Here is a 22,459-nt window from a genome sequence, read left to right as displayed (position 1 = left end):
CTTGCTTAAGGTCAGGCAGTTAATAAGGGACAGAGGCAAGACTCAAACTTTAAGGGTCTCTAACCCCAGAGCAGGAGCTTGCAACCACAACACTGCTCACCTGCATTTTTTTTTTTTTGGTTTGAAGTAATATGCGTTTTAAGTTAACATTATAAACCAAGCACTTCGTCACAATGTTAAAAGTGACTTCTGAAATGGCATGGTAATGACTGTATAACATTTTATTTTAAAGTCTCCTAACATTTAACACATCATATTTCTAGCATTCAGAGAACAACTTTTCACATTAAGGCTTACTTTTGTATTTATTTGTTTCCCCCCATTCTATTATCTAAGAAAAGAATTTGGGGCAGATATGTAAAAAACCTTTTGTGAATATTGGGTTAGTTTCTTTTAAATTTTTGAAGTACAGTTGATATTCAGTGTTATTTTGTATTAGTTTCAGGTGTACAGTGTAGTGGTTAGACATTTATATAATTATTAAGTGATCAGCCTGATAAATCTAGTACCCACCAGGCACCACATACAGTTTTTGCAGTAGTATTGACATTTCCTATGCCGTACTTCACATCCCTGTGACTATTTTGGAACTACTATTCTGTACTTCTTAATCCCTTCACCTTTTTCACCCAGCTTCTGGCTCATTTTCTTAGGATAGAGTCACAGAATGGTGAATAAATACTTTAAATTTAGGGTTTACTACAAAATATGTCTGAAACAAAAAAGCAATCAATCTCTGTGGGTGAAAGTCACATCCACCCATATTTAGAGCAATTATTCCCGCATTTCATAGTTCCCCTGAAGCACAGAGAGATACTTTTGTAAAGGAGCCAGCCCATACTGAGTTATAGTGAAAGTGCCTGCACATTTTCCCTCAAAACTTGAAGTGAGCCTGTGGCTGTGGTTTTAGGATTCACATGTGCTCCCTGGGCTGGTACCTCAGCGGATGTGAGCAGAAAGCAGAAGTGGCCTCACCTCCCTGCCCCTTCCCCTTACTACAATGGCTCCTGTGCTGACAGTTCCTAGGGTCTCTGGGTAAGCCTGACAGTGGGTCACTATACTTTGTTTGAGCACTGGTTCTGTTGGAAATTGGTGGTGGGGATGGGGCGCCTCTCTTTCAGAGCAAGTATTGCCATGGGCCTGTAGCCATGATGTGGACTCCAGCCTTGCAACTGTCCCCATGAGGATGGAAGATGGAATCAGTAGCCTCCTTTTTAGATGTGTGTGAGAAGGCTCAGAGGAGTGACCTGTGCTGTTGGCCATACTGTTTCCTAGCTTTTGCTTCTACTTTCTTGATGATGAGTCCTAATGATCCACCTGATGTGTCTAACAGCCCTGTTTCTCTTCTAACAGCCCATTTTCTCCTAATTCCTTATGTGATGTCATGGTAAGGACAGCATGCCTCTGAGACAATGGTGTGCTGATAAGTGCTTAACAATTGGCTTTCAAAAATGCATCTACCCTCCCCCTCGCAGCCCCCCGCTCCCTCTCTCTTTCCCTCCCTGTGTGGTGGAGACACTATATAATGACACACTATTGCATGTCTGCATGTCATTATATAGCGTATATGTATAATTGATTCTTACAGAATGTTTTTCTTACCTTTAGCCAAATTCTTGAATCCTAAGCCATCCTATAGTCTCAAGTTTGACAGATAGAGTTGCATCCTGATCCATAATACTTTACCCAATAATTTCTAGTCATTAAATCTAATTTGTAGTCTACTGTTTAAAGTGTTTCTGATCCTCATACAGGTGATATCCATTAAACTGAAACCATTTTCAGTTTTCACACCCTGGATGTCAGAACTTTACTTAGTTTTCAGTGGTGTGAGTAACTTTGTTGAATTTTATTATCATTGTCAAACACTGGAAAGACATTTCCTCAATACTTTTGTGCTAATACAACGTAATGGCTGTAGACACAGCACAGCTTCAGTATAATCTACATTACAAACAATTTCTCCATCACTTAAGCCCTTTTTGTAGCTTTTTCATTTTCTATAGTGTAAGAAATTCTCCCACCAATTTTGACATGGCCATTTTTAAACTACCAGCATGCCTTCACTAAACGCAAAGTTGGCAGATGTGCAGTAGTGCATCATTATGTAGTGTTTCCACCACACAGACACAATAGGTCTTCGTAACCTCAAGGACACAAGAGTAAATGTAACAAAACAATAATTTTCGAGCATTTATTACCTTGTTTTAATACAGTTTACTTAAGGATAAATTCATATAATTTAATTTTAAAGTTTTAATGACACAGCAGTATTTTTCTTTTCTCTGGTTCAGTCATGTTTCTTGGTTCTACAGTGAATATTATCTTTGAGACCACAATATTGTCAATGCCATTTATTAATTTTCTAGTTTTTATTTATTTTTTTCATGTTTAAAAAAAATTTTTCAAGTACACTTGTCTCCGTTTTCCTGCCACCACTTTCTCCTGCATCACCCACCCCCACTTCCCTCCCTCAGTCCTTCCCCACTTTGGCTTTGTCCATGGGTCCTTCATATATGCTCCTTGACTTGACTCCTCCCCTTCCTTTCCCTGTTATCCTCCTCCCTCCTTCCCTCACATTGCTGCTGGTTTCTTTTTCTTTCAGTGTTGCTGGTTATATTTTCCTTGCTTGTTTGTTTTTGTAGTTAACCTATTGACAAAGCAAGTAAGGGACTTTTAGTTTGCTAACAAAAATATTTTAAACCACAATGATGTGTGAACGATAATATAAAAAACAAAAACAGGGTGAGGAGAGAGAAAGGATGAATAACTACACTACTATCCTTATCTTTTATAGCAGAAAATATTACCTTAATTTAATACATATTTGAGTGAATATACTATTTAAAGCCATAAAGCAGTTACTAGAAGAAAGCATAAAAATATCATGAACAAAATTGGAAAGGTAACATTTAAAAAAATAAAATATAATTACAAATCAGAAAGGAGTATGGGAGAGGAAGAAGAAAATAGTGTAAACAGTAATTATTTTTATTTTTCCTTTCTGAAGGTCTAAAGGTACTATTTCAAATTAATCCTAAAATAGAAGTATTAAAGTACAACTTTAATTGTAAGCACCAGAAGATCTAAAAATAATCATCCTTAGTGATTATTTGGCCAAAAAGGAAATGACCATTGCCAAAAGGGAAACTACTTTTTATGTTCCTATACATTGAATTATACATCTATGCAGGTATAATATTCTAAGATTTTAAAAAACCCCCTATTAAACAGCAACTTCTGCTTCCTATTGCCCAGACCCCATATACTTTGCAGTAATCCCTTTACAGTATATGCTTTTGACCACATGTACGAACATCCTGAAAGGCCTAAAGTCACATTTAATTCCTATTTCTAGTTCCCATGGCCCTCCATCTTGCCTCTGCTAGCCAGGGGAATTCTCCAGTTACAGTGGGAGTGGTCATATTTTCTGCTTGTTTACACCACCAACATTCACAATGTCCTGAACATTGCCCTCTGCCATATGGTACTGCCAGCTGATGGTTGTTGGCATCAATTTGATGCCAGCAGGAATCCTCAGTTTGGGGATCAGGGAAGGAAAAAAACATTTTTAAGTGCAAATAGCTAAGGTGTGATACAGCATGGCACTGTTGTGGAACAGCTCAATATCACAGCTCAATTATGAAGCAGTACAGCATGACTGTGAGGTAGCCCTGGGGCCAGTCTTCTCTCTCTCTGGACAGCTGTGCTCTGCCCTGCACTGGTTGGCTGGCAGACATCCATGTTTCAGCTCTAGCTGGAGAAATGGTCTTCAGCCTTTGGTGGAAAGGGAAAGTGTACTCTGAGTCAGTGGAGAGCTGCTTTATATAGAGAGAAGTCCTCACCCCGGACCCCTGATTGGTCTGTGCTCATGCAAATGAGGACTCCACATTTTCGAAGTTTGATTTTTCCAAAAAGTACTTACCTGATTGGTTGGTGAAGATACTGATGGGGATATACTTGTGTAACTCCAATTGGACAGGAAAGCCTCAGTCCTCTTGATTAAAATATTAATCTGGAAACCTCTTTATAAGGGCTGGTTGAGCTGACAGGAACACAGTGCAGGCAGGCAATGCAGGAGGCGGGCTTAGTTCAGGCTTCTCCCTGAAGTACAGTTTGTGTAAGTGGATCTGTTCAGAAATGGCTGCTAGGTTCTGGTTTTCAAATTTGAGACCAGTTAGCCACCGGGAGCCCTTTTCTGCAAGTATCTTCTTTCTCGGAGTCCACAGTATACTCTTCTTATTTAATCCTCATTATCCTAAATTTATCTATATGAAAAGGAAGGCTCAGCGTGGCTAGATGACATCCTCAGAGTCCTACAGTGTAGAAGCTTAATTTGGCAGGTCCTGTTCTCTGTAGCAAAGACAGTTAAACCAATATTGGCCAGGGCATCATCCCGCCAGGAAATGTGGGCCGCCCCTCTGAAGTAAGAAGTCAATGCCTAAGGCTCCCGCCATATAGATCCTCATGTCTCATACCCCTTCAGAGTAGAGGGGGAGTCTGCAGCCTGCAGAGGGGAGTTTCCTTTTCAGCAGTTCAGGGGCAGAACAGGGTGGGAAGGCACTACGTTGTCTGCTCCTGGAGGTCCCTCAGACTGCAGAAAGTCACTGCTGTGCCTCCAAGCAGGGCTGTGATGAGAAGAAGAAGTCCCCCTAACATGCCAGCTTTAATTCTCATTAAAACAAAAATCCCTGTGAAATGTACCCAAGATTACCCTTTTCCTTCTGCTCTCCCTACCTTCCCAAACCTTCCCCCCTCCACTTGCCCTCCAGCAAGATGTGGCTGGTCCTCCAGCTGTTCTGTCAGGCCTTATGGCTGCTGGAAATAGCGCTCTCAGGAGGGTAGATAGCAAAGCCCCGTAGCCTCCTCTCTGATGATATGGGCTCAGTGTCTCTGGCGGGAACCAGGGTGACCCTGTTGCTATTGATGTTCAGAGCTTACATTGATCTCTGGCACTATCTCTTTTGGCAGGGCATGTCCAGGAACCATGGCTGAGCGGAGGCCCACAGGGGCCATAGGCCAGATATCAAGATGGCTACTGAAGTGTGGAGCCAACCCCACCTGCAGTTCCCCCTCCCACTTCCCTTATAACTAAAAGCTGCTGTCCGGAGGGAGTTGTGTGAAAGCAAAGTGGCTCCCAGGATGGCTGAGGAGGAGCCTGCACCTGTGAATGGCCTGGGACAAGGAAAAAGGTATTTTCCTTTATTTATAGCATTTCAGTCCATCTCGGTAGGAGTTGAGAGGGAGGCTTCTCCACCGAGATGCAGCTAACCTTGGCCAAGCTCATGCATCCAAGAATGAAAGCTAGGCCACTCTTCTCTTTCTGCTCCAATGCCCTGCCTCTTTGTGCAGTTCCCATGGGAGGCCTACCAAACCCTCTCAGCATTTTGAACACACCAACCCCAGGCTCCCAGGCCTTTGGTTTCCTCTGCCCTCCTCCAGAATCAAGAATGAAAACATCTCTCAACATGTCCTCATTCATTTTGTCTCCTTCAGCTCAAGGAGAGGATATGCCTAGCTCTCAGTCAATGCCTACTGCAAGATGACCTCTTTGAAGCATGAACACCTGGCCAGGTCAGAGGACAAGACACTCTTCCTTGTGTCTCTTCCACCCCCAACCCCTCAAGTAGTTGCAGTCAGAAGAGCCAGTTTTGCTCAATATGAGCCATGTGAGCATCCTGCCACCTGTGATTGTTCTGATTGGGGGACCGACCCATACTGACCCAGAGTGACCAAGTTATAGCCACTTCCCATCTAGGCCACATTTGCTGGGTTCAGGTGTTCACTGATCCAATGGAGGTATGAGAGTAGAAAGCAACTTTCTCTGGGAGACTAAAACTCATGTGAGAGGGGACTCTCAGGAGCCAGGCTGGCTGTGCTCTGCCATGAGTGCTGTGAACCAGGGAGGTGCCGGGAGAGACCCACACTTAGGATGATGCAGATAGTGGGATTCATGGACAAGAGGAATAGCATCTTCTGTGGGTGTGCTCATTCGATGCTTGCCCAGGGACTCAATTGTACTTCTCAGGCAGGCCTCTGAGGATGCATAGCAGGCCTTTCAGGGCCACTTTCTCTGCTTTGTCTTTCTGACTACAACTTGGGAGAGCTGAGCATCACCATACAGCACTTTCCATTCCTTGTGTCACCTTGCCTATGCTTCAGGCTGGCCTCCAGCAGGCTTCCTCAGATATCTCTGTGGCCCTCTGACTTCTGTGCTCCCAGGAGCCATCTCTCAGCTCTTACCATTCTCTGTGGTGTGGGAAGGTGCTGCCAATTGTCTTCAAGATTCTTGATGCTGTTAGTGATTCTTTTCTCCCATTTGGAGATAAATTCTTCTCAGGCTGTCCCTGTGGGAGAGTTCTCTGTACCTCTTATGTGCTGAATGTCACCTTTGGAAAGGGAGAAGCAACCTCTCTTGGGTTAGGAAGAATCTTAGAGGCTCACCGAAAGTCTTGACTCATCTCCTCTGCAGCCTTGCCATGGATGGCATCCTTCTGCTGCCATGTTTGTCCAAGACTCCACTGGGGCCTGCCATGGTTGTTCTTGGCACTACACATGCAGTATGCTGTGTCCACACTTCCTTTCCTTCCCCCACTCCTAACAAGGCAGCTGCTGCAGATATGGTTGACATGGTGTGGTGACTAGCCCAATCCTTTTATGGCAAAGCCCATGCACTTGTGAAATGAACTCGTGGTTTGGTTTCATTTCCCTGGGCCTGTAAGCAGCCTCTGGGGCCACATGCCCCAGTGCTTAGCTGTGTCTTTTCCTGCTGGAGCCACCCACCCTTGCTCCCAGCTGTCCACCCTCAGGCTCTCACTCATAGTCTGGTGCCCTGGCCCCTGAGCCTGCATCTCCTTGGGGCTGACCTACTTGGTGGCTACTTCTGCAGAACCATGTCCCTAATAGTGCCTGTCAGATGCTATGTGAATTCTTTATTTTTTCCCTCTAGCATTTGTTTAATTTTACTCTTGACATGTAAACAATGCATTCATTTGGATTTTACTGAGTGTGAGATATGATTCAATTTTATTTTTCATATATATATATATATATATATATATATATAATCTCCACCCGATTATCTTAACACTACTTATTATTAATCTGTCTTTCTTTCCCTACAGATTTGAGATGTTACCTTTGAGTATACTAAATTTGTATATGTAATTGAGATTATTTCTTGATATTCTATATTGTTCAATTGTTTTGTTTATCTATGTGAGTACTGTTTCCATGACAAAAGATTTAGAATATATTTTAATCTCTGGGAAATGTAGCTTTCCCTTTTTACTCTTAATTTTTTAAATTTTTTATTAGGGAAGAATCTGAACATATATGAAGTAAATATAATGATACAATGAACCTGTGTACCCATGGTCCACCTTCAACCTTGATCAACATCTTGCCATTTTTGTTTCATTTATATCTCCACCCATCCCCTACTTAATTATTTCTATAGATTTTTAATGTAAAGTGTTATATATGTATATTTAAATGTACAAATCTTAACTACATGATTTAATAAAATTGTCCCACCTGTGTAACCCATACCTCTATCAAGAAATAAAATACATCATCTCATAAAGCTCCTTTCTGCCCCTTTCCAGTCACTACATTACCTCTTCCCCAGAGGCCAGCACTGTTCTAATTTTTTTCCACTATAGATTAATTTTGTTTATAAATGGAAACTTAGAATGCAGTTGTTGTGTGCAGCTTCTCTCAGTAGTAATGTCTATGAGATTTATTCATGTTGAAGGGTGTATCAATAGTTGAATTTTTTTATTGCTGAATAGAATTCCATTGTGTGTGTATATATACCATGATTTGTTTATTCATTATCCAGTTGATGACATTTGGTATATTTCTGTTTTTTAATTGTCATGAATAAAGCTGTTATGAATATTCATGTATAAGCTTTGTGTGGACATGTGTTTTTATTTATCTTTTTTTAAGGACATGGGAGTGGAATTGCTGGGGCACATGATATCTATGCCTAACTCTGTAAGAAACTGCTAAACTGTTTTCAAAAGTAGTTCTGTCATGACACATTCTTACCAGCAATGTAGGAGCATTCCAGTGGCTTTACATCCTCACTATATGGCATTGATAATCTTTTAAATTTTATCCATTCTAGTGGGTGTGCTAAGGTATTGCAAAGGGTTTTAATTTGTTTTTACCTGATAATTAACAATATCAACCACACTTTTATGTACTTTTTGGCCATTTGTATATGTGTGTATATATACACACACATATACATACACATATGGCTATTTTATATATAGGTATATATGTATATGTATATATACACACACATATATATGCAATGGCCAAAAGGTGCTCAATAATGTGTGTGTGTGTGTGTGTGTGTGTGTGTGTGTATTTTGTTTTTTGGTGTCTAAGTCCATTTCTTTTTAGGTTGTTTATCTTTTAATTATTGATTTACTGGTGATCTTTATATGTTTTAAATACTTCCTTGGTCATACACACACACACACACACACACACACACACACTTCATGACTGTTTTTTGACTTGTCTTTTATTTTCTAATAGTGTCTTTTAGGAAAATCTGAAGTTTTTAAATTTTGATAGAGTCTAATTTAATCAGTTTCTGAAATGCTTATTGCTTTCTGAGTTCTGTCCAAGAAAGCTTTTCTTACTTTCAAGTTGCCTAGGTGTTCTATGCAAAAAGTATAAATAAAAATGATGGTAAAGAGCTAACTTAGCCTTCTCCTAGGAGCATTATAGCTTTAACTTTTTCATTTTGGTCTGAGAAACATGTAGGTTTTTTGTTGTATGGTGTGAGGTAGGTAGAGGTTGGGATTGATTTATTTTCTTCCTGGATAACTGTGTTGTTCCATCACTGTTTCTTCAGAAGGCTTTTGTTTCCCATGGATCTTTTTTCAAAACATTTCCTCACCTTCCTTGTTGCAAGAGACTGCTGCACACTGACGTCCTCACTTTGGTTCCATGAGGTCTCACCCAAAGTTGAAACTCTAGGGAGGACCTAAGTTCTGCCAATGCCACATCAGATGTGTGAGGGCATAAAAGCACTCAGAATTAAATTGAAGTTGCAGCTGTGTAGTCTTACTTCCCCCAAATAAAACCATTTGGCATGGCAGATGTGTGGCCGTGCACAGTGGCTGAGCTATGAATGGTGTGTGTGATGTCCCTGAACTCCCCAAAGGCAGACTGGATCTTACCACCCCAGGCATCTTGCATAGTCTGTGTCTGCCACATGGGGTATTGAAGAGATGGCACTGAAATAAATGGAAGTGTAAATTATGAGAGGACTTGTTCAATGTCTTACTACACTTATATCTATAATGATGCCAGTATCTTCTTATCCACCAAAGATCATAGCCTAAAGGACTTTTTCTTAGGTTGAGGTCTCCTTGAGGAAGGCATTCTTATTTATTATTTGTGTTTGCAGAGCTCAGTGTAGGACTTGGTTTTCGCAACCTGTTATGCTGATTGAAGTGGGATGAATAGCCTACATTCTTTTTTACCTTCTCGATGTGCTCCTTTTCATTTTTGAGTCAATACTACCAATGTAAAGTGGTAGATTCTACCTTTCAACTATTTTTGAAAATTAGGAAAGTATTTTCCAATGCATTGTTTTCCAATCCCACTTCATTCTCCAAGTCTCCTCATGTCACCATTAGTATCTATCATTATTCCTGCAGATTTCAGGTGTTCTGTGGAGTTACTTTCCAGTTGTACCAATATTCAGTCTTTCATCTCCAAGGAAGAACAATCTGCTGGTTGGATTTATTCTTTTTTCTTGGAGTTCATCATGATCTCCAGAGGAAATGTGGAAATACAATTAGCTCCAAGGAAGTTGCTTTCTCTCCAGGTTTTAAAAACAATATTCTATTGATGTGTAAACAACATTCCTTCTTCTTGATCCCAATTGGTATTAAAATACACTATAAAAATAAAATGGAAAAATAAAATAGATGATATGCCTTATTCATTTCTTTTTCTCTAGGGTCTAGAGAAAAATGATGAAGTCAGTGAAAAAAAAAACCCAACAGGTTATGAAGCAAAATTTATGGTATGATTCTAAATTTGTTAAAAAAATAAGACCAAAAATATACTTTGGTAAACATGGAAAAAAGAATGAAATTGTATTTTCACATGGCTATTGTTTAGCTGTTAGAATATTAATGATTTTCATTTTTTTATTTATATTTTTTGCATCATGTACAGAATTAAAATAATTTATTTTAAATGCCAGGAAAATATTATTAACTTCTTAATATATGGTCCTTTGTTTAGATTGTAAGCTCTCTGAAGAGAACATGGCAGAGACTGACAGCCTACCACAATGCATTCTCTCCTAATTACAGGTCTAAGGCTGGCACATGGCTGGACTGTACTTCCCTGCCTTCTATGCCATTAGATACGGCCATGCAATTACAATGGAATGTGAACCAAACTGATGTATGCCACTTATAGGCTGGGCTTTTATGAGTGGAATTCTTCCTTGTACTCTCTTTTTCCTTCTGCTGATTGGATGCAGTTAACAACTAGACTCTAAGGGACAAAGGAGTTTGTGTTTCTAAATGACTGTATAAGTGAGAGCCACCTGCACACTTTAAAAAACTCTTGTAGGAAGTAACCTAGATGATATGCCTTATTCATTTCTTTTTCTCTAGGGTCTAGCTGGAATCTGTCACAGAATAGATGCTTAGTGTGGGTTTGTTTATTAGAACTGATCTTTGACTTTTACTGATACATTTTTCACAAAGCTATAAATAACATGTATCATTAACTTATAATTTTATTATTAGAGTTAATAAAATACAATTTCATGTAAAATGTGAGAAGCTTGCAACAGTGTGCTTCCATTTATTCCCTCATCTTTGGTTCAATTATTGTCATACATATTTTATCTACATATGGTATAAACTCCAAAGTTTTTTTATTTAAGTAGCCATAGTCTTTTTAAAAAAATTAAAATAAGAAAAAAACATAGTTTGTTCATATTTCATGTTATTCATTTGCCATTAATAGTACTTTCCTATCCTTTCTGTAGATCCGAGTTTCTACCTGAAGTCTTTTCCCTTAAAGTACAAAAATTTTCTTTACAATATCCTGTAGTGCAAGTCTTCTGGAGATTAATGGTTTCAGCTGTGATTATCTAGAAATAACTTTATTTCATCTTTATTTTTTCAAGGACATCATTGCCTAAAGCATTATGGGTTAATAGTTTTTGTTCTATTTTTTAGCATGTCAGAGACATCTTACAGTGTACAGTGCAACTGTACAATATGTGGTTCTTTTTGATTGGTTTCTTCCACTTAGCAGATTCATCAATATTGCAGCATCTTTTAGCATTACTTTATATTGCAGAATAATATTCCATTGTACAAATATAACACATTTTATTTATCCATCCATCAGTAGATGTGCATTTGGGTTGTTTCTGCTTTTTGATTATATTATGAATAATGCTGCTATGAACATTTATCTATGTTTTTGCATGGACATGTTTTAAGTTTTCTTGTACATATATACTGGGTATTGAAATTGCTTGATCATATGGTAACTTCATGTTGAACCATTTGAGAAACTGTCAGGTTGTTTTCCAAAATAGCTCCACCATTGTACATTTCCACTGGCAAGGATATAAGGGTTCCAATTCTTCCACCTCCTTACCAACACATTACTATCTGTCTTCTTAATTATAGCCATCTTAATGGGTCTGAAGGAGAATCTCATTGTGATCTTAACTAGAATTTTTCTGATTGTTACATTAAATATTTAAAAATTTCCACCACAAAAGAATCCTAAAAGTGTTTTCCAAAGGCCATAGTCACTGAAAAACTATAACTTTGTAATGTCACACATGGGAAGATTAAGGACTATAAATTAAATCTTTGTATTATTAATTCTTTGTATTATTTTTGTATTATTAATTTCATGTCCTTAGCTTTGTTTCTAAATCCCCAAGTGAGAAATAAAGCAGATTTAGTAGACTAAGGCATAAGAATAAAGTCTGACAATAAAGAATACCTGTCTAGTTTTATTTTTTCTACTTTTAGATTACCCCCTTTATATCTTTCTCCCTCATTTCTTCTTCTTTCTTTTTAGACAGATAATAAACACCCATCTGAGGGAGGAAGATTATGTTGTGAGCCTTAGATTCTACATGGGAGTGGAAAATATTAGAAAGAAAAATATGATGCCTGCCCTTGTTTCCCAAGAGCCACATGTATTTCCTCATCAGAATTCAGTGTGTTCATCCAGCTCAGCACTTCCTCCACTTTCTATTCCATCACAGAATTTATTCTACCATATATACTAGATCTTATTAACCCTTTTGTGGCTGTGTGAATTAAATCTAGAGTTTTATAATTTGATGACTTAGCTTTCAGGTTTCCTTCATAGTACCTGATGGAAGAAAGAGATAAATCCTTTGGAAGAGGTGGCTACTAGTAGAGCAATTAATATATATTGTTGCTGTAATACTATTTAAATATAAGCCAAGTTTTTTTCCCTATTTAACTCAAGTGCCTCTAAACCAAATACTGAGTGATGGGATATTTTGGAAAAAACAAAGCAACTTAATCAACCATACGAACCAGAGAAGCCTCATTTCAAGATTACCTCTCAGTAAGGTGGATTTTCATGATACAAAGAAAAACTAAGTTATTATATTCCTGAATCACAGAAGTATAGAATCAAAGGATTTAGGAGGCCGAATAACTAGGAATGTGAAATCCTGAAGGGGTTGAGTAACTTTTAGAAGACCATTTGGTTAATGAGAAATAGAAAGAAGGATGGAAAGAAAAAGGGAAAAAATAAAGGGGAGAGAGTCATTGACATTTTTTGTGTGTCACGTACTTTTCATACATCACCTAGTTTAATTCTCTTTAAAAAGACTCATCCAGGAGGTAGGCAAGATGGTGGAGGAGTGAGTGGAAGTCACACTGACCTCCTCCCTGGACCAGTCTGGAAGTACAACTAGACTGGAGAAATCAACTGGAATAACAACTGAACAATAGCAAGAGAGAAGCGTTATAACCTCGAACAGACAAAGAATCAGCTTCAGCACAACCTGACTGGTAAAGAGTGAGGTGGAGACTTGAGGAGGCTGGCTGGTTGCCCACAGGCAGCAGCACCAGAAGGATATTTAAGCGGCCAGTTGGATCCCCCGGAGAAGAGTGGGGCGTCTAAACCATGAGCAGCGATCCCTAGCCTACCCCACCAGAGCCCTCAAAGCGCACAGATAACCAGTAGCTGTGAAAAGCGGCAGGGTTGCTCTTGGCCAGAGATGGGTAGCTAGACACGTAAAGAGCCGTTTAAAGGGCCGACGCATAAATCTTTTATTTGCAGCCACTGACCCTGGGCTCCGGCAAAGGCAATGGTGGAGGCAGAGTGGGCTAGAGACACCTGAGGAGAGACTGGGGATGGAGGCATTGGGGGGAGAACTGAGAGAGTAGCCAGTGGAATCGCGGTGCTGAGTCATCCCCCATAGGGCAGCAGCCATCTTGATCAGGCAGGCCACTCCCCTGAGCCTCAACCACATGAGAGGAAACAGTAGCCCCGCCCGAAGGAGGTACTCTGCCCCGCCTGTGGTGCCTAAGCCTGACTGCTGAGTGCAGAGGGACTGGATGAACAACCGAAAGAGATAACCACAGTCAGTAGATTCTTGGAAGCCTCAGACAGCCTAAGATCAGACAGGGTCAACATATGATATCATCAGAGGCCGATCCAGAAAGAAAAACCAGCGGTAAATACTAGTGGCTACTGAGATGAAATGCACTCTGGTCTTCTCCATGATTTTCAATATTTTCTTTACTACATAGCTTTTTAACGTTCATTTTGGGTCCATCAACTTTGTGCATACTAAGTCATTAGATTTTATACTAGTAGTTTATTTCTCTCATTTTTTATAATAGTATTAATCTCCTTACAGCCTTATTAATACTGGTCCATTTGCTGTTGACAGTGGGATTGCAGGAGGAGTCATTTTTGTGGATGTGGGCCTGTTTCCTGGGCTTTGTGGTTTTGTCCTGTCAGCACCTACACAAAAACACACAAGACAGTGGTGGTCAGAGCGACCCTCAGCCAACCAGCAAGAGGGTGGGACCCACTGAAGAATGAACAAACAGCAATCAAAACCCAGTTACTTCCAGAGAGCCAGCATAAATGGCATAAAAGATATCCAAAGAGCAGCAAGTTCAGGTATCAAGGAAACTGCACCACTGAATCTCACAGGTTTCCTACCATAGAATTTCACACCACAAAGTCATGAAGTCAAGACAGATCAATTTAAGAAGCGAAAGAAACACCCACCACCCCAATCAAAGGGAAAGAAGGAATCCCCAGAAAGAGAACTAAATGAGATAGAGGCTAGTCAACTATCAGATATTGGGTTCAAAACAATGGTTCTAAGGAAGCTCAATGAGCTCGGCGAGCTCAGAGAGAATTGCCGGAAGCTATGAGGAGCTTACTTCAAATGATATCCACATGAAAAAGGACCTGGAGACTATCAAAAAGAGGCAAGAGGATATGAAGAATACAATTTCTGAATTGAAGAACACAGAAGAAGGAATCAAATGCAGGCCAGATGCAGCAGAGGACCGAGTCAGTGAGCTGGAAGACAAGGTAGAAAGAAGCTCCCAGAAAGAGCAAGAAAATGAAAAAGTGAAAAGCAAGAAAAGAGCAAAAAGAATGAAGAGATGACTAGGGAAATGCAGGACTACCTGAAACATAATAATATCTGTATAGTAGGGATACCAGAAGGAGAAGAACAGGAGCAAGAGATAGAGAACCTGTTTGAAAAATAATGATGGAAAAATTCCCTAATTTGAGGAAAGAAAAAGTCACAGAAGCCTAGGAAGCATAGAGGGTCCCAATGAAGAGGAACCCAGTGAGGCCCACTCCAAGACACAACATCATTAAAATGGCAAATATCAAAGACAAACAGAGAATCTTAAAGGCAGCAAGGGAGAAACAGGTTAGCCCTGACATGGCTACCAGTTGACTTCTCAACAGAAACACTGCAAGCTAGGAGGGAATGGCAAGAAATATTCCAGGTGATGAAAAGGAAAGGCCTGCAACCAAGACTGCTCTGCTCAGCAAGGCTCTCAAATAAAATGGAAGGCAAAATAAGGAGTTTCCCAGACAAAAGAAGGCTAAAAGAGTACACCTCCAACAAACCAGCATTGCATGATATACTAAAGAGACTGCTTTAAGAAGAAGGTGAGGAAAAATGAGAAAGAGAGGAACACAGGTACAAAGGGGAAAAAATGAATAAGTACCTATCAATAATAACTTTAAATGTAAATCGATTAAATGCTCCAATCCAGAGATATACAGTGGCTAAATAGATTAGAAAACATAACTCCCACATATGCTGCCTACAAGAGACCCACCTCAGAACAAAAGACCTACACACACTGAAAGTAAAGGGATGGAAAAAAACATTCCAAGCAAGTGGACAGGAAAAAATAAAAAGCCGGGGTAGTGATACATATATCAGACAAAATAGGTTTCAAAACAAAGGCCATAAAGAGACACAGAAGAACACTCATAATGTTCATTGGAAGAATCCATCAAGAAGACAGAAACATTGTAAAGCTATGTGCACCCAACATAGGAGCACCCAAATATATAAGGAAAATCTTGAAGGACTTCAAGAGAGATAAAGACTGAGAGTAGGGGATTTCAACACCCCACTGTCAACAATGGAAAGATCTTCCAAACAAAATATCACGAAGAATACTATGGAACTGAACAATGCAATAGATCAAATGGACTTAACTGAGATACACATACACATATATATATGCTTTCATCCCAAAGAAGCAAAATACATATTCTTTTCAAGTGCACATGAAACATTTGCAAAGATAGACAACATGCTAGGACACAAAACAAGCCTCAACAAATTCAAGGAAATTGAAATTATACAACAAGCACTTTCCTGGACCAAACGAGCTTGCAACTAGACACCAATCTCAAGGAAAAAACTCAAAAACATTCCAACTCATGGAGACTCAATAGCATGCTATTAAACAATGAATGGGTCAATAACGAGATCAAGGAAGAAATCAAAATTTTCTGGAAACAAATGAAAATGAACACACAACAGACTGAAACCTATGGGACCCAGTGAAGGCTCTCCTGATAGGGAAATTCATAGCACTACAGGCCTACCTGGAAAAGATAGAAACATTTCAAATAAACAACCTAACCCTACATCTTTAAGAAGTTGAGAGACAACAGCAAAGGGACCCTAAAACAAGTAGAAGAAAGGAAATAATCAAGATCAGAGTAGAACTGAATGGCATACAGTAAGAGAACAAATCAAAAAATCAATAAATCCAGGAGCTGGTTCTTTGAAAAGATAAACAAAATCGACAAGCCTTTAAGCAGACTCATCAAGAAAAAAGGGAAGACAACCCAAATAAATAATATCAGAAATAAAAGAGGAGAAATACAACTGATACCACAGAAATACTAAGGATTAAAAGAAATTACTATGAACAATGATGCCAAGAAATTTGCAAACCTTTGTGAAATGGACAAATTTCTAAAACAATGTAATCTTCCAACACTAAATGAAGAAGAAGCAGAAAGCCTGAACAGACTGATAATAGCTGGTGAAATTGAAGGAGTAATAAAAAAACTTCTGGTATACAAAATCCCTGGATCGGAGTGTTTCACAGGAGAATTTTACAAAACATTTAAAGAAGAGCTAACCCATGTCCTTTTCAGACTATTTAAAAAAAAAAATCCAAGAAGAGGGAAGACTCCCAAACTCTTTTAATGGGCCATCAGCATCCTAATCCGAACACGAGATAAAGGCACAACCAAGAAAGAAAACTACAGGCCAATATCGCTGATGAACATAGACGCTAAAGTCCTCAACAAAATATTGGCAAACTGCATCCAGCAATGCATTAAAAAGATCATCCAGCATGATCAAGTGGGATTCATTGCAGGGATGCAAGGATGGTTCAATATTTGCAAATCAATAAATGTAATGCATCACATAAACAAAAGGAAAGACAAAAATCACGTGATCATAACAATAGATTCAGAAAAAGCATTTGATAAGGTACAGCATCCATTTATGATAAAAACACTCAGCAAAGTGGGAGTAATGGAGACATACCTCAACATAATCAAGGCCATATATGAGAAGTCTACAGCCAAAATCATACTCAGTGGGTAAATACTAAAAGCTTTCCCACTAAGATCAGGAACAAAATAAGATTGTCTGCTTTCACCACTTCTATTTTACATAGTATTGGAAGTCTTAGCCACAACGATCAGACAAGAAGAAGAAATAAAAGGCATCCAAATTGGAAAGGAGGAAGTAAAACTATTATTGTTTGCAGAGGACATGATAGTGTACATAGAAATCCCTTTAGACTCCATCAAAAAACTGCTCGACCTAGGAAGTGAATTTGGCAAAACAGCAGGATACAAAGTCAATGTTCAGAAATTGAAGGCCTTTTTGTAACCAACAATTAAATATCAGAAGCAGAAATCAGGAAAAAAATTCCCTTTGTTATAGCAACAAGAAAAATAAAGTACTTAGGAATAAATTTAACCAAGGAGGTAAAAGAACTGTAGTCAGAAAACTACACAATACTTAAGAAAGAAATAAAGGAAGACACAAATAAATGGAAGCATATACTGTGTTCATGGATTGGAAGAATTAACATCATCAAAATATCCATACTACCCAAATCCATTTGTAGATTCAACACAATCCCTATTAATATACCAATAACATATTTCACGGACATAGAATAAACGTTTCAAAAATTTATATGGAACCATAAAGGACCCCAAATAGCAGCAGCAATTTTGAGAAAGAAGAACAAAGTAGGAGGGATCACAATACCTGACATCAAACTATATTACAAGGGCACTATAATCAAAACAGTCTGGTACTGCCATAAGAACAGACACCTAGATCAATGGAACAGAATAAAGAGCCCAGGAATCAGCCCATGTGTCTATGGTCAATTAATATTCAACAAAGGAGGGAAAATCAAAACATGGAGTAAAAAAGGTCTCTTCAACAAATCTTAGGAGATCTGGACAGCTACATGAAAAAAAATGAAATTTGACCACCAACTCACACCATACACAAAAATAAAGTCAAGGTGGATAAAAGACTTAAATATAAATTGTGACACCATAAGAATCCTAGAGGAGAACATAGGCAGGAAACTCTCAGATATACCATGCAGCAATATTTTCACTGATATGACCCCTAGAGCAAGGGACATAAAGGAAAAAATAAACAAACGGGACTTCATCAAAATAAGAAGCTTCTTCACAGCTAAGGAAAACATCAGCAAAATGAAAAGGGAACCCATCTTTTTCCTATATGGGAAAATATGCTTGCTAATGATGCCTTGAATAAGAGTTTGATCTCCAAAATATATAAAGAATGTACACAACTCCCCTCCAGGAAGACAAACAATTCATTTAAAAAATGGGCAAAGGACCTGAACAGGCACTTCTCCAAGGAGGACATACACAGGGCCCAGAGACTTATGAAAGGATGCTCAGCATCACTAGCCATCAGAGAAATGCAAATTAAAACCACAATGAGATACCACTTCACACTGCTCAGAATGGCCATCATAAACAAATCAACAAACAAGTGCTGGTGAGGTTGTGGAGAAAAGGGAACACTAGTACACTGTTGGTGGGAGTGCAGGCTGGTGCAGCCACTGTGGAAAACAGTTTGGAGTTTCCTCAAAAAGCTAAGAATGGAACTGTCTTTTGACTCAGCAATTTCACTGGTGGGATTGTACCCTAAGAACTCTGGAACATCAATTCAAAAGAACCTATGCACTCCAATGTTCATAGCAGCACAATTTACAATAACCAAGTGCTGGAAGCAACCTAAGCGCCCATCGATAAATGAGTGGATCAAAAAACTGTGGTACATTTACACAGTGGGATACTATGCAGCTGAAAGAAAGAAAGAGCTACTACCCTTTGTTACAGCATGGATGGAACTGGAAAGCATTACGCTAAGCAAAATAAGCCAGGGGGTTAAAGACGAATACCATATGATCTCACCTATAAGTGGAACCTAATAAACCAAAGAAACAAGCAAGGAAAATATAACCAGCAACATTGAAAGAAAAAACAAACCAACAGTAACGAGGGGGAAGTAGGGAGAGGGTAACGGGAAAGAGAAGGGGAAGGGTCAATTCAAGGAACATGTATAAAGGACCCATGGACAAAGCCAAAGTGGGGAAGGATTGAGGATGGGAGGTGGGTGTGGGTGGGGCAGGGGAAAATGGTGGCAGGAAAATGGAGACAAATGTATCTGAACAATAAAAAATTAAAATAACTTTAAAAAATAAAAGAATAAAATAAAAAGATTATCTTTTCATTTCTGATGTTCATGAATTTGACTATGATGTACCTAAGTCTGATTTTCTTCCCATTTTGTTCTTCTTGGGGTTAACTATGCTTATTGTATCTGCAATATGCTGTTTTTCAGCAAACTTTAGGAATTTAACATTACTTCTTTAAATACTTTTTCCTGCCCTCTTCTTTCTCTTTTATCTCCCTGTGACACCTGTTACACACAGAGTATATCATTTGACATTGTTCCAAATGCAATTGAGTGCATGTTTATTTTTGTTCAATTTTCTTTCTCTCTGTCCTGCAGATTGAATAATTTCTATTGATTGGCTCTCAAGCATCATTAGCGTTTTGTTTGTTTTTTTTTTTTTTTTGGAGATCAATAATCTGCTGTCAGCTCACTAGGAAATTTTCATTGCAGATACTCATTTCAGTTCTAGAATTTATTCTAACCTTAAAAAATTTTTTTCCATTACCTTTCACATCTAATATTGTTTTGTATTGGTTTCAGGTGTCTAACGTAGTGCTTATACAATCATATACTTTACAAAATGTTCCCCCTGACATTTCCAGTGCCCACCTGGCACCATACATAAATATCAGTATTACAATATTATTGACTGTATTTCCCATGCTATACTTTACATCCTGATGGCTCTTCTCTAACAACAGTTTGTACTTCTTAATGCCTTCACCTTTTCATTCAATCCTCCCATCCCTTCCCACACTCAAATCTTCTTATACTTTCAACTTATTTGCTGAAATTTACCACCTTTCAATTATTATAAATATTTTTTAAATCTTTGAAAATATTTCAAAAGCTGTTTTAAAACCTTTGTGTGATAATTCCAACATCTGGTTAATTTTGGAATCTGTTTCTATTGATAGTTATTTTCCTTCTTATGCATGTTTCTGTTTCTTCATATTTCCACTAATTTTAGTTGCAAGCTGAACAGTCATAGGTATTACATGGAAGGGATGCTGCATTATGTTTTCTCTCTTTAAAGAATGATGATTTTTGTTCTGATTGGCATTTAAATTATGGAATATTCCTTTGGTTCTGCCAGGCTTGCTTTTATTCTTTGTTAGGGCTAGTCTATTTAAATTTGTAACTTGTTTGTAGTTTCTGGCTCTTGATCTAGGGTATTGTCCTTGTGTCTTAGGTGTGGCCTTTCTGGGGTACAAAATGAAATCCCAAGATAGCCAGTGAAGTCTTTCCACGCTGAAGGAGGTCAAACTCCAACTTTCCTAACATTCTTCAATCTTTGTTATCTCCATTCAGTTCTCAGCCTTGGAGCAGAGGATCTCTCTTTGGTCTCTTAGAGTCTCACACATTGCAAATACAGGCAACCCTCAGCTAAAGATACACAATGAATTCCCACAGAACACACTCTTCTCAGGACCCTGTCCTGAAAATTCAAGCCCCTTCAGAAGCCTGGAAGTGCTTGACTTAAACCTTTTTAGTGTGGGAGGTTACTGACCCTGCGGTCCCACCCTTGCAGTATGGCAGAAAAGCTCCAGTATGAAGAAAGCCAGGGCAATTGTGGAACTTAACCTTGTGTGTTTTTCTTATCTCAAAGATCATAGTCTTATGCTGCCTGATATTAAATGCCTGAAAACAGTTTTCTCATAATATTTGTTCTGTATTAGAGTTGCTTTCAGTGGGAGGGTATGCCCTATCATAACCGGAAGCAGAAGTATAGCTGTTATTTTTGGACAGCAAAAAAAAGAAAAAAAAAAGAAAAAAAATCACAGTATTTCACATTTCCACTCAATAAAAATGCACATGTACTCGAGCAGTTCATAGTTGTCCTGGCTGCTTCAGTGTCTTAGCATGGATAACTCTCTGAATAATAAGTCATATTTGTATAGACCTTTTTAGTGTTTAAACATCCTCTTGCAAATATTGCTTGATTCAATTCTTACATTGCATTACCCTGCATTTTGCCAAGTGTAATGTGCACCTATGTTTGTGGCTCATACTTTTGGGATGAAAAATATGGCATTTTAATTTTTTAACTCAGTTTTTTGTTTATTTATAGATACTTGTTTTTTTGTATTATAAAGGAATTTTAGCACTTATTTTTGAACATATTATGGTACAAGAAATTTTGTGTAACAAATAATTACAAAACAAGAACAGAGACAAGGTTTTTCAGGTACTACCCATGTAAAATGTGCATCCTTATTTTTCTCCTCAAAAATTTGGGCAGAAAAGTGCACGTTATGCATGGCAAAACACAGTAGTTCCATTCCACAAATAAGAAACAGACTGAAAGATGTTAATTGTCTTAACATAGTAGTGAAAACTTCAACCCAGATTTTCAACCTAAGATTCTAGCCTCTACTAACCTATTATCTTTAGTCAACAAAAGCAGGTCTCTTTATAGAGTATAGTCTTACACCAACTGCCAAGAAAATTAACATTTTCCCATAATGGTACACACTGTAGCACAGTAGATCCTGGAAATAGTATAACCATAGGTTTTAATTTGTTGCTTTAAATATATTGGAGGCCATTCTGGCTTGACAAGGTAATATTTGTACTGCTGCACATACTCATTGCATGTCTCAGAATGCTCCATAGTGCTCTATTGTGCTGTGTACACTTCCACCTTCCCTTCTCACTTCCTTTCTACCTATGGAAAGTGGAATGAGAAATGAAAATTTGAGCAGAAATATTGGAACTTCTGCCTATGGAGTCAGTGTGAGCCCAGGTCTTCAACCAGACAGGTCTTCTATTTTGGTTGCTGTTTACTGCCAAGTTTGCATTGGCAAGAGTTGAAGTTCCATTACCGATGTTGTTTTCATCTTTAAACCAATCAGCTTTTTTTGCCTCCCATAACAGGGGATGTTGACTTTCATTAATAGTTACCTATAAATGGTCAGTTGGTTGTGAGTAGAAACAGGCGAGGAGCTAGCTTTAAGTGTTAGGCAATTATTCCAACAACTGCTTATGCTCATGTGGCACAGAGAGGCACTGCATTTGAGTGGATATGCTGGCTCGTCCTATATAGATGATATTATGAATAGATGATAGGAAATTATTCAACATAATAAACCCAAAGGAAGAAGAATATTGATACTGAGACTC

This window comes from Pteronotus mesoamericanus, unplaced genomic scaffold (genome assembly GCF_021234165.1).
Source record: "Pteronotus mesoamericanus isolate MK-2021 breed Mesoamerican mustached bat unplaced genomic scaffold, CSHL_Meso_final contig_230, whole genome shotgun sequence".
In the NCBI taxonomy this organism is placed as follows: Eukaryota; Metazoa; Chordata; class Mammalia; order Chiroptera; family Mormoopidae; genus Pteronotus; species Pteronotus mesoamericanus.
The sequence above is the reverse complement of the archived record's forward strand: the minus strand, read 5'-3'. Positions refer to the sequence as shown.